General features: G+C 40.2%; 1 non-coding gene across 1 annotated transcript; it reads right to left on the bottom strand.

The window, feature by feature from the left end:
* Positions 1 to 4032: 4032 nt before the first annotated feature.
* Positions 4033 to 4140, bottom strand: LOC130953194 (small nucleolar RNA R71). Its single transcript, XR_009075367.1, has one exon. It is a non-coding gene; the product is annotated as a small nucleolar RNA R71 (small nucleolar RNA).
* Positions 4141 to 12584: the final 8444 nt, after the last annotated feature.

Here is a 12584-nt window from a genome sequence, read left to right as displayed (position 1 = left end):
CTTAGCAGGGCTTTGGTTTTGGCTTTTTGGTGACGTTTAGTAGTGCTGCTCCCTTGCTTTTCTTTGTCATTGTTCTTGGAACCTTCTCTTCGTACATCAATTTCTTCATTCCCATTTTGTACCTGATGAGCGGATAATTTATACACTTTTTGGCATTGTTTTTAGTATGTTTTTAGTAGTTTTAGTTGAGTTCTTAGTATATTTTTATTAGTTTTTAGTTAAAATTCACTTTTCTGGACTTTACTATGAGTTTGTGTGTTTTTCTGTGATTTCAGGTATTTTCTGGCTGAAATTGAGGGACCTGAGCAAAAATCTGATTCAGAGACTGAAAAGGACTGCAGATGCTGTTGGATTTTGACCTCCCTGCACTCGAAGTGGATTTTCTGGAGCTACAGAAGCCCAATTGGCGCGCTCTCAACCGCGTTGGAAAGTAGACATCCTGGGCTTTCCAGAAATATATGATAGTCCATACTTTGCCCAAGATTTGATGGCCCAAACCGGCGTTCAAAATCACCTCAAGAAATTCCAGCGTTAAACGCCGGAACTGGCACCTAAATGGGAGTTAAACGCCCAAACTGGCATAAAAGCTGGCGTTTAACTCCAAGACAAGTCTCTACACGAAAATGCTTCATTGCTCAGCCCAAGCACACACCAAGTGGGCCCGGAAGTGGATTTTTATGTCATTTACTCATCTCTGTACACCCTAGGCTACTAGTTTTCTATAAGTAGGACCTTTTACTATTGTATTAGACATCTTGGTAGCTATCTTCTAATTTTATGCTATCTTAGATCATTGGGAGGCTGGCCTCACGGCCATGCCTAGACCTTGTTCTTATGTATTTTCAACGGTGGAGTTTCTACACACCATAGATTAAGGTGTGGAGCTCTGCTGTACCTCGAGTATTAATGCAATTACTATTGTTCTTCTATTCAATTCCGCTTGTTCTTTATCCAAGATATCACTTGTTCTTCAACATGATGAAGGTGATGATCCGTGACACTCATCATCATTCTCACTCATGAACAAGGTGACTGACAACCACTCTTGTTCTACAAGCATCTGAGGCTTAGTGAATATCTCTTGGATTCTTGATACACGATGCATGGTTGATCGCCTGACAACCGAGTGCTCGCCTGACAAATGAGCCAGCCATTCCGTGAGATCAGAGTCTTCGTGGTATAGGCAAGAACTGATGGCGGCATTCAAGAGAATCCGGAAGGTCTAACCTTGTCTGTGGTATTCTGAGTAGGATTCAATGATTGAATGATTGTGACGTGCTTCAAACTCTGAAAGGCGGGGCGTTAGTGACAGACGCAAAAGAATCACTGGATTCTATTCCGGCCGGACCGAGAACCGACAGATGATTAGCCTATGCTGTGACAGAGCATCAGGGACGTATTTTCACTGAGAGGATGGGAGGTAGCCATTGACAACGGTGAAACCCTACATGAGCTTGCCATGGAAAGGAGTAAGAAGGATTGGATGAAGGCAGTAGGAAAGCAGAGAGACGGAAGGGAAGGCATCTTCATTCGCTTGTCTGAAGCTCTTACACCAATGATATACATAAGTATCTCTATCTTTATCTTTATGCTTTATTCATCATCCATATCCATTTGAGTCTGCCTGCCTAAGATTTACAAGATGACCATAGCTTGCTTCATACCACCAATCTCCGTGGGATCGACCCTTACTCGCGTAAGGTTTATTACTTGGACGACCCAGTGCACTTGCTGGTTAGTTGTGCGAAGTTGTGTTTATGCCATGGTATTGAGCACCAAGTCTTTGGAGCCATTACTAGGGATTGTTTGTGTTTTGAAAAGTAGTGATCACAATTTCGTGCACCAAGTTTTTGGCGCCGTTGCCGGGGATTGTTCTTGTGTATGGACAACTGACGGTTCATCTTGTTGCTTAGATTAGGCATTTATTTTTTTTTCGAAATTCTTGAAGATGAATTCTAGAGTTTCATGCTGATTTGTTGAAATCTGGCTGGCTGTGAAGCCATGTCTAATTTCATTGGACTGAGGTTTCAACTTATCATCACAAGAGCTTGTTGATTTTTTTTATTTATCAATCTTGCTTTTGGAGCAGTGATCTGCTAAGGCTTGGCTGGCCTTTGGCCATGTCTAGTGTTTTGGACCGAAGCTTTCTTTGAAAGCTTGGCTGGCTGTGAAGCCATGTCTAATTCCTGGACCGGAGTCTTAGACTAGCATTGCACTGATTCCTGGAATTCTCACTAAGAATTTTGATGTTTCCACTTAATTTTCGAAAAATACAAAAAAAAATTTTTTTAAAGCATAAAATCCAAAAATATTTCCTGTTTGGGTCTAAAGTCTCATCTTAAGTTTGGTGTCAATTGCATGTTTTTGTTGCATGCATGTATCTCAAGTGATCTTCAAGATGTTCTTGATGATTTCCTTGTTTTGATCTTTGAATTCTATTGACTTGAGTATCTTTGTATTTCATATGCATTCTCATTAGTGTCAGTAGTATACAAACTGCTAAGTTTGGTGTCTTGCATGCATTGTTATTTGGTTTTAGTTACATTTTGATTATTCCTTATTATTAAAAATCCAAAAATATTTTCAATTTGTGTCTTTTCAAGTCAATAATATAGAGAATTGAAGATTCAGAACATACTGCAGAGGAATTATACAGAAAAAGCTGGGCATTCAAAAATGCCCAGTGAAGAAGACAGACTGGCGTTTAAACGCCAGCCAGGGTACCTGGTTGGGCGTTTAACGCCCAAAAAGGGTGCATTTTGGGCGTTAAACGCCAGAATGTGCACCATTCTGGGCGTTTAACGCCAGGATGGCAAAGGGGGAAGATTTTGTTTTCAAATCAATTTTTTTTTTAGTTTTTCAAAATCAAATCTTTTTCAAATCAAATCTTTTCAATCAAATGTTTTCAAAATCAATTTCTTTCCTTTTCCAAAGATACTTACTAACAATTAATGATTTGATTCAAAATTTCAAGTATGTTGCCTTTTCTGTTGAGGAAGGTTTAATTTTTGAATCATATCTTTTCTTGTTAGGCAAGTCATTTATTTTTAAAATCAAATCTTTTTAAAATTGTTTTCAAATCATATCTTATCAATCACATCTTTTTAAAACCATAACTTTTCAATCATATCTTTTTAATCACATCTTTTTCAAAATAGTTTTCAATCAAATCTTTTTAATTTCTAATTTCAAAATCTTTTTCAAAAATCACTTGATTTCTTTTCCACTTTTATTTTCGAAAATCAATTAGTGTTTTTCAAAAATGTTTTCAAAATCTTTTACTTAATTTTCGAAAATTCTTCTTTCCCTCTTCTCACATCCTTCTATTTATGGAGTATCACTCCTTCTTAATGCACAATTCGAACTCTATCTGATCAAGTTCGAATTTTTCTACTCCTGTCTTCTACTTTTCTTTTCCTCTGACACCTCAAGGAATCTCTATACTGTGACATAGGGGATTCCATATTTTCTTGTTCTCTTCTCTTTCATATGAGCAGGAGCAGAGACAAAGGCATTCTTGTTGAAGCTGACCCTGAACCCGAGAGGACCTTGAAGAGAAAGCTAAGAGAAGCCAAAGCACAACTTTCTTTAGAGGACCTGACCGAATTCTTCAAAGTAGAAGAAGACATGGCAGCCGAAAACAACAATAATGCAAACAATGCAAGGAAGGTGCTGGGTGACTTTACTGCACCTACTCCTGATTTTTATGGGAGAAGCATCTCTATCCCTGCCATTGGAGCAAACAACTTTGAGCTTAAGCCTCAATTAGTTTCTCTAATGCAACAGAATTGCAAGTTCCATGGACTTCCAATGGAAGATCCTCATCAGTTCTTAGCTGAATTCTTGCAAATCTGTGACACAGTCAAGACTAATGGGGCTGACCCTGAGGTCTATAGACTGATGCTATTCCCTTTTGCTGTAAGAGACAGAGCTAGGATATGGTTGGACTCTCAACCTAAAGAAAGCCTGGACTCTTGGGACAAGCTAGTCAATGCCTTCTTGGCAAAGTTCTTTCCACCTCAAAAATGGAGTAAGCTTAGAGTGGAAGTCCAAACCTTTAGACAGAAGGATGGAGAATCCCTCTATGAAGCTTGGGAAAGATACAAACAATTAATCAGAAAATGTCCTTCTGACATGCTTTCTGAATGGAGCATCATAGGTATTTTCTATGATGGTCTCTCTGAACTGTCCAAGATGTCTTTGGATAGCTCTGCTGGAGGATCTCTTCATCTGAAGAAGACGCCTACAGAGGCTCAAGAGCTAATTGAGATGGTTGCAAATAACCAATTCATGTACACTTCTGAAAGGAATCCTGTGAACAATGGGACTAGTCAGAAGAAAGGAGTTCTTGAGATTGACACTCTGAACGCCATTTTGGCTCAGAATAAAATATTGACTCAACAAGTCAATTTGATTTCTCAAAGTCTGTCTGGAATGCAAAATGCACCAAGCAGTACTAAGGAGGCTTCATCTGAGGAAGAAGCTTATGATCCTGAGAACCCTTCAATGGAAGAGGTGAATTACCTAGGAAACACCTATAATTCTTCATGGAGAAATCACCCAAATCTCTCATGGAAGAATCAAGAGAGACCTCAACAAGGTTTCAATAATAATGGTGGAAGAAACAGGTTTAACAATGGCAAACCTTTTCCATCATCTTCTCAGCAACAGACAGAGAATCCTAAGCAGAATCCCTCTGACTTGGCAACCATGGTCTCTGATCTAATCAAAACCACTCAAAGTTTCATGAATGAAACAAGATCCTCCATTAGAAATTTGGAGGCACAAGTGGGACAGCTGAACAAGAAAGTTACTGAACTCCCTTCAAGTACTCTCCCAAGCAACACAGAAGAAAATCCAAAAGGAGAGTGCAAAGCCATAAACATGGCCGAAATTGGAGAGGATGGAGAGGAAGTGGACGCCACTGAGGAAGGCCTCAATGGGCGTGCACCAACTTCCAATGAGTTCCCCAATGAGGAAACATGGGAATCTGAGGCTCAAAATGAGACCATAGAGATTCCATTAGACTTACTTCTGCCTTTCATGAGCTCTGATGAGTATTCTTCCTCTGAAGAGGATGAGTATGTCACTGAAGAGCAAGTTGCTAAATACCTTGGAGCAATCATGAAGCTAAATGACAAGTTATTTGGAAATGAGACTTGGGAGAATGAACCTCCTTTGCTCACCAAAGAGCTGGATGACTTGTCTAGGCAGAAATTACCTCAAAAGAGACAAGATCCTGGGAAGTTTTCCATACCTTGTACCATAGGCACCATGACCTTCAAGAAAGCTCTGTGTGACTTAGGGTCAAGTGTAAACCTCATGCCTCTCTCAGTAATGGAGAAGCTAGGGATCTTTGAGGTACAAGCTGCAAAAATCTCACTAGAGATGGCAGACAACTCAAGAAAACAAGCTTATGGACTAGTAGAGAATGTTTTGGTTAAGATTGAAGACCATTACATCCCTATTGATTTCATAGTCCTAGAGACTGGGAAGTGCATGGATGAAACCATCATCCTTGGCAGACCCTTCCTAGCCACAGCAAAGGCTGTGATTGATGTTGATGGAGGTGAACTGATCATTCAAGTGAATGGAGAATCCTTTGTGTTTAAGGCTCAAGGATATCCCTCTGTCACCATAGAGATGAAGCATGAAGAGCTTCTCTCAAATCAGAGTCAAGAAGAGCCCCCACAGTCAAACTCTAAGTTTGGTGTTGGGAGGCCACAACCAAACTCTAAGTTTGGTGTTAAACCCCCACATTCAAACTCTAAGTTTGGTGTTGGGAGGTTTCAACATTGCTCTGAGTATCTGTGAGGCTCCATGAGAGCCCTCTGTCAAGCTACTGACATTAAAGAAGCGCTTGTTGGGAGGCAACCCAATGATTATAATTTATATAGTTTCTTTTGTTATTTTATGTTTTTTGTAGGTTGATGATCATAAGAAGTCACAAAATCCATTGAAAAAGCAAAAACAAAATGAAAAACAGGAAGAAAAACAGCACACCCTGGAGGAAGATGTTGCTGGCGTTCAAACGCCAGTAAACCTAGCAGTTGGGCGTTTAACGCCCAGTCTGGCACCATTCTGGGCGTTTAACGCCAGAAAGGGCACCAGACTGGCGTTAAACGCCAGAAAAGGGTAAGAACCTGGCGTTAAACGCCAGGAATGGGCATCAGCCCGGCGTTTAACGCCAGAAATGGCTCAAAACGTGATTTTGAGCAACATTTGGTGTAGGGATGACTTTTCCTTGACACCACAGGATCTGTGGACCCCACAGGATCCCCACCAACCCCACCACCACTCTCTCTCTTCTTCCCCCATTCACCAATCACCTCAATACCTCTTCCCCAAAACCCCTTCACCTATCAAATCCCATCTTTCTCTTCACCACTCACATCCATCCTTCATAAAACCCCACCAACCTCACCCTTCAAATTCAAACCACTTTCCCTCCCAAACCCACCCATAATGGCCGAACCTCATCTCCCCTCTCTCCTATATAAACCCTTCTTAACCCCTTCATTTTCACACAACCTAACCAACACTTCTCCCCCTCTTTGGCCGAATACACCACCATCTCCCTCTTCCTCATTTCTTTTTCTTCTACTCTCTTCTTTCTTCTTTTGCTCGAGGACGAGCAAACATTTTAAGTTTGGTGTGGTAAAAGCGTTGCTTTTTCATTTTTCCATAACCATTATGGCAACCAAGGCCGGAGAAACCTCTAGAAAGAGGAAAGGGAAGGCAAAAGCTTCCACCTCCGAGTCATGGGAGATGGATAGATTCATCTCAAGGGTGCATCAAGACCACTTCTATGAAGTTGTGGCCTTGAAGAAGGTGATCCCCGAGGTCCCTTTTTCACTCAAAAAGGGTGAATATCCGGAGATCCGACATGAGATTCAAAGAAGAGATTGGGAAGTTCTTACCAACCCCATTCAACAAGTCGGAATCTTGATGGTTCAAGAGTTCTATGCCAATGCATGGATCACCAAGAACCATGATCAAAGTGTGAACCCGGATCCAAAGAATTATCTTACAATGGTTCGGGGGAAATACTTGGATTTTAGTCCGGAAAGTGTGAGGATGGCGTTCAACTTGCCTATGATGCAAGGAGATGAACATCCTTACACTAGAAGGGTCAACTTTGATCAAAGGTTGGACCAAGTCCTCACAGTCATATGTGAAGAGGGCGCCCAATGGAAGAGAGATTCAAGAGGAAAGCCGGTTCAACTAAGAAGGCATGACCTCAAACCCGTGGCTAGAGGATGGTTGGAGTTTATCCAACGCTCAATCATTCCCACTAGCAACCGGTCTGAAGTTACTTTAGACCGGGCCATCATGATCCATAGCATCATGATTGGAGAAGAAGTGGAAGTTCATGAGGTTATAGCCCAAGAACTCTACAAGGTGGCGGATAAGTCCTCTACCTTAGCAAGGTTAGCCTTTCCTCACCTCATTTGTCACCTCTGTTATTCAGTTGGAGTTGACATAGAGGGAGACATCACCATTGATGAGGACAAGCCCATTACTAAGAAAAGGATGGAGCACACAAGAGACCCCTCTCATCATGAGATCCCTGAGATACCTCAAGGGATGCACTTTCCTCCACAAGACTATTGGGAGCAACTAAACACCTCCCTAGGAGAATTAAGTTCCAACATGGGAAAACTAAGGGTGGAGCACCAAGAACACTCCATTCTCCTCCATGAAATTAGAGAAGATCAAAGAATCATGAGAGAGGAGCAACAAAGGCAAGGAAGAGACATTGAGGAGCTCAAGCACTCCATAGGACCTTCAAGAGGAAGGAAGAGCCGCCATCACTAAGGTGGACCCGTTCCTTGATTTCCTTGTTCTTTATTCTTCTGTTTTTCGAATTTTTGTGCTTTATGTTTGTCCATATTTGTGTCTTGTGATCATTAGTGTCTTAGTGTCTTAGTGTCTATGCCTTAAAGTTATGAATGTCCTATGAATCCATCACCTCTCTTGAATAAAAACGTGCTTAAATTGAAAAGAAAAGAATTGCATGAATTTTAAATTTTATAACAGTTTAATTATTTTGATGTGGTGGCAACACTTTTGTTCTCTGAATGTATGCTTGAACAGTGCATATGTCTTTTGAATTTGTGGTTCATGAATGTTGGCTCTTGAAAGAATGATGAAAAAGGAGACATGTTACTGAGGATCTGAAAAATCATAAAAATGATTCTTGAAGCAAGAAAAAGCAGTGAATACAAAAAAGAGAAGAAGGAGAAAGCAAGCGAAAAAAAAAACCGAAAAAAAGAAAAAAAAAGAGAGAATGGAAAAAAAAAAGTTGTGATCCAAGGCAAAAAGAGTGTGCTTAAGAACCCTGGACACCTCTAATTGGGGACTTTAGCAAAGCTGAGTCACAATCTGAAAGGGTTCACCCAATTATGTGTCTGTGGCATGTATGTATCCGGTGGTAATACTGGAAGACAGAGTGCTTTGGGCCACGGCCAAGACTCAATAAGTAGCTGTGTTCAAGAATCATCATACTTAACTAGGAGAATCAATAACACTATCTGGATTCTGAGTTCCTAAAGAAGCCAACCATTCTGAATTTCAAAGGATAGAGTGAGATGCCAAAACTGTTCAGAGGCAAAAAGTTAAAAGCCCCGCTCATCTAATTAATACTGATCTTCATAGATGTTTTTGGAATTCATTGCATATTCTCTTCTTTTTATCTTATTTGATTTTCAGTTGCTTGAGGACAAGCAACAATTTAAGTTTGGTGTTGTGATGAGCGGATAATTTATACACTTTTTGGCATTGTTTTTAGTATGTTTTTAGTAGTTTTAGTTGAGTTCTTAGTATATTTTTATTAGTTTTTAGTTAAAATTCACTTTTCTGGACTTTACTATGAGTTTGTGTGTTTTTCTGTGATTTCAGGTATTTTCTGGCTGAAATTGAGGGACCTGAGCAAAAATCTGATTCAGAGACTGAAAAGGACTGCAGATGCTGTTGGATTTTGACCTCCCTGCACTCGAAGTGGATTTTCTGGAGCTACAGAAGCCCAATTGGCGTGCTCTCAACGGCGTTGGAAAGTAGACATCCTGGGCTTTCCAGCAATCTATGATAGTCCATACTTTGCCCAAGATTTGATGGCCCAAACCGGCGTTCAAAATCACCTCAAGAAATTCCAGCGTTAAACGCCGGAACTGGCACCTAAATGGGAGTTAAACGCCCAAACTGGCATAAAAGCTGGCGTTTAACTCCAAGACAAGTCTCTACACGAAAATGCTTCATTGCTCAGCCCAAGCACACACCAAGTGGGCCCGGAAGTGGATTTTTATGTCATTTACTCATCTCTGTACACCCTAGGCTACTAGTTTTCTATAAGTAGGACCTTTTACTATTGTATTAGACATCTTGGTAGCTATCTTCTAATTTTATGCTATCTTAGATCATTGGGAGGCTGGCCTCACGGCCATGCCTAGACCTTGTTCTTATGTATTTTCAACGGTGGAGTTTCTACACACCATAGATTAAGGTGTGGAGCTCTGCTGTACCTCGAGTATTAATGCAATTACTATTGTTCTTCTATTCAATTCCGCTTGTTCTTTGTCCAAGATATCACTTGTTCTTCAACATGATGAAGGTGATGATCCGTGACACTCATCATCATTCTCACTCATGAACAAGGTGACTGACAACCACTCTTGTTCTACAAGCATCTGAGGCTTAGTGAATATCTCTTGGATTCTTGATACACGATGCATGGTTGATCGCCTGACAACCGAGTGCTCGCCTGACAAACGAGCCAGCCATTCCGTGAGATCAGAGTCTTCGTGGTATAGGCAAGAACTGATGGCGGCATTCAAGAGAATCCGGAAGGTCTAACCTTGTCTGTGGTATTCTGAGTAGGATTCAATGATTGAATGACTGTGACGTGCTTCAAACTCCGAAAGGCGGGGCGTTAGTGACAGACGCAAAAGAATCACTGGATTCTATTCCGGCCGGACCGAGAACCGACAGATGATTAGCCTATGCTGTGACAGAGCATCAGGGACGTATTTTCACTGAGAGGATGGGAGGTAGCCATTGACAACGGTGAAACCCTACATGAGCTTGCCATGGAAAGGAGTAAGAAGGATTGGATGAAGGCAGTAGGAAAGCAGAGAGACGGAAGGGAAGGCATCTTCATTCGCTTGTCTGAAGCTCTTACACCAATGATATACATAAGTATCTCTATCTTTATCTTTATGCTTTATTCATCATCCATATCCATTTGAGTCTGCCTGACTAAGATTTACAAGATGACCATAGCTTGCTTCATACCACCAATCTCCGTGGGATCGACCCTTACTCGCGTAAGGTTTATTACTTGGACGACCCAGTGCACTTGCTGGTTAGTTGTGCGAAGTTGTGTTTATGCCATGGTATTGAGCACCAAGTCTTTGGAACCATTACTAGGGATTGTTTGTGTTTTAAAAAGTAGTGATCACAATTTCGTACACCAGTACCTCCATGTTATCCTCATTGCTCAGAATTGCAAAACGTGATTGTCCTCCCACTTCCACTACCTCCTTTCCTTTTCCTTTTGTTATTGTTGCACTATCCCCTGTTTCAGCGCCTTTGTTGGTCCTTCTTCCACGTGTTTGCCTTTGAACCAGCATCCAAAGACCAAAGTTTTCCTCCGGAGTATCAATTACTTTCTTCCCCTTATTCTCAACCAGATTTTCAGCTCTACCCCTATCTTCAACCTCAGTGCTTCCCTGTGTTTCTCCTTCTTTGTTTGTTCCATTCTCTTCATTTTCATAATTTAATTTTGTTCTTTCTGGGCATCCTGCTTTCTCATGGCCGATACGACCACATTGAAAACACACTTAGTGTATCCCTTCGTATTCAACTGAGTGTTTGACACTATTAATCATGTAGTTTTAGACCAGTGGCTTGTCCATTTCTACTTCAACGCAAATTCTTGCAAACTTGCCTCTTGCTACTTCTGCTGTATTAGTATCTACCTTTAAGGTTCTTCCTATCAGGTTACCAATTTTTCCTAGAATAGTTCTGTTATAATACTCAATAGCCAACCCTGGTAAACGAATCCACGCAGCAATCTTGTCAATTGATGCGATTTGGGGGTTAAAATCTGGTTTCCAGGGTTGTATGGTGAGATAATGATCTAGTATCTTCCAGGGTCCCTCCATAAGAGCATAATCCAGGTCTTCAGAGTTAAAAAATCTTACCAAAAAATATTCGTTGCCCAAGTCTATCACCTCCAAACTTCCTCTCTTTCCCCACATTATCTCTAATCTGCGTTTGAGTGCCTGAAGGGAGATTTTTCTTCCTAGTAACTTCACGATTAGTTATTCCCACCACTCTTTCCTTAGCTCTCTTTTGATTCTTTCTCCTATTACGAGATTGTACATTCCATTCGGCATCTTCCGTATAGTTATATCATCAGCATCATCTTCCTCTTCGCTTTCTTCCATATTTCCTTGTGCTCCTTCATCAGCTTCAATGTCCATATTTTCCAAGTTGCCCTTCGGTCCCCTCTGTCCTGTTTTTACAGTCTCAGTGAAAGAACGCATAGGGGCCTTCACTCTCTCATCCCCCTTCTCACATACCCTTCCTACTTCAGCGTCCATATCTTCTCCATTCTTTCCTGTTTCAACATGCATCTCCTCCATCCAGTCTTCAAATCTTGAAATAAGTGCCCTCCCTCCAGAGAACACCTCGCCAGCTACTTCCTTTCTTCCTTTTTTGGCATCTCTGGTCGGTGGCTCTTCCTTTCCTCCCCCATTATCCCTTGGACCATGGGGGCGAGAGGTTCCTCCTCTCACGAAACATCCCCTCATTCATGGCGGTTGATGGTTGTCAAGCGAACGACTAGTAGAAAGTTCTGGAGTCTCACCGTATGGAGCCTTTGTCACTTGAAGAGATTGCATTGTGATCAACTGATCATTGAAAGGCTTCCTCTAAGGCTTTGGGCCACTTGATTCTTTCTTTAAACAATCAGCCTCTAACACTTGAAATATTTTTGCTCAAAACTGAATCTGTTCAAAGATCAATTTGGGCTTGTGTAACTTTGATTCAACAGAAAACTAATTTTTCTTCCTACACACTAACAAATATATCAACCAAACAATTGGAAGTAATTTAATTGTTTAAATATTAATAATTTTTTAATTTATATTTTAATAATATTTGATTATCATTTCAATTTAATTCAAGTGTTCTAAACTCAACAAATATAATATAAAATAAAATATATATAAGATAAATAACACACACACACACAAAGAAAATATTATGGATAAGCAACATGCATGTAATCTTTTTAATCTTTTTTATTTTTTTTCTAAAATTTTTTAGATTTATTAACATCTAAGTTATTTATACATCATTTCTCAAAATATTATGATTTCATGAATTATAACGTGTGATATTAGTTATTATTATATATATAAAAAATATGACCTATTTAATATTTATCCATTTATCGTCAACTAATATTGTTATAACAAAGATACATGTGACTTTATAAGAATGATATAACTTAGACTTCGATTATTTGAGAATTTAATGAGTAGTTGAAATAACTCTAGGTTACAAATCAACGAATACTA

Source organism: Arachis stenosperma, chromosome 9 (genome assembly GCF_014773155.1).
Source record: "Arachis stenosperma cultivar V10309 chromosome 9, arast.V10309.gnm1.PFL2, whole genome shotgun sequence".
Classification (NCBI taxonomy): domain Eukaryota; kingdom Viridiplantae; phylum Streptophyta; class Magnoliopsida; order Fabales; family Fabaceae; genus Arachis; species Arachis stenosperma.
The sequence above is the reverse complement of the archived record's forward strand: the minus strand, read 5'-3'. Positions and strand labels throughout refer to the sequence as shown.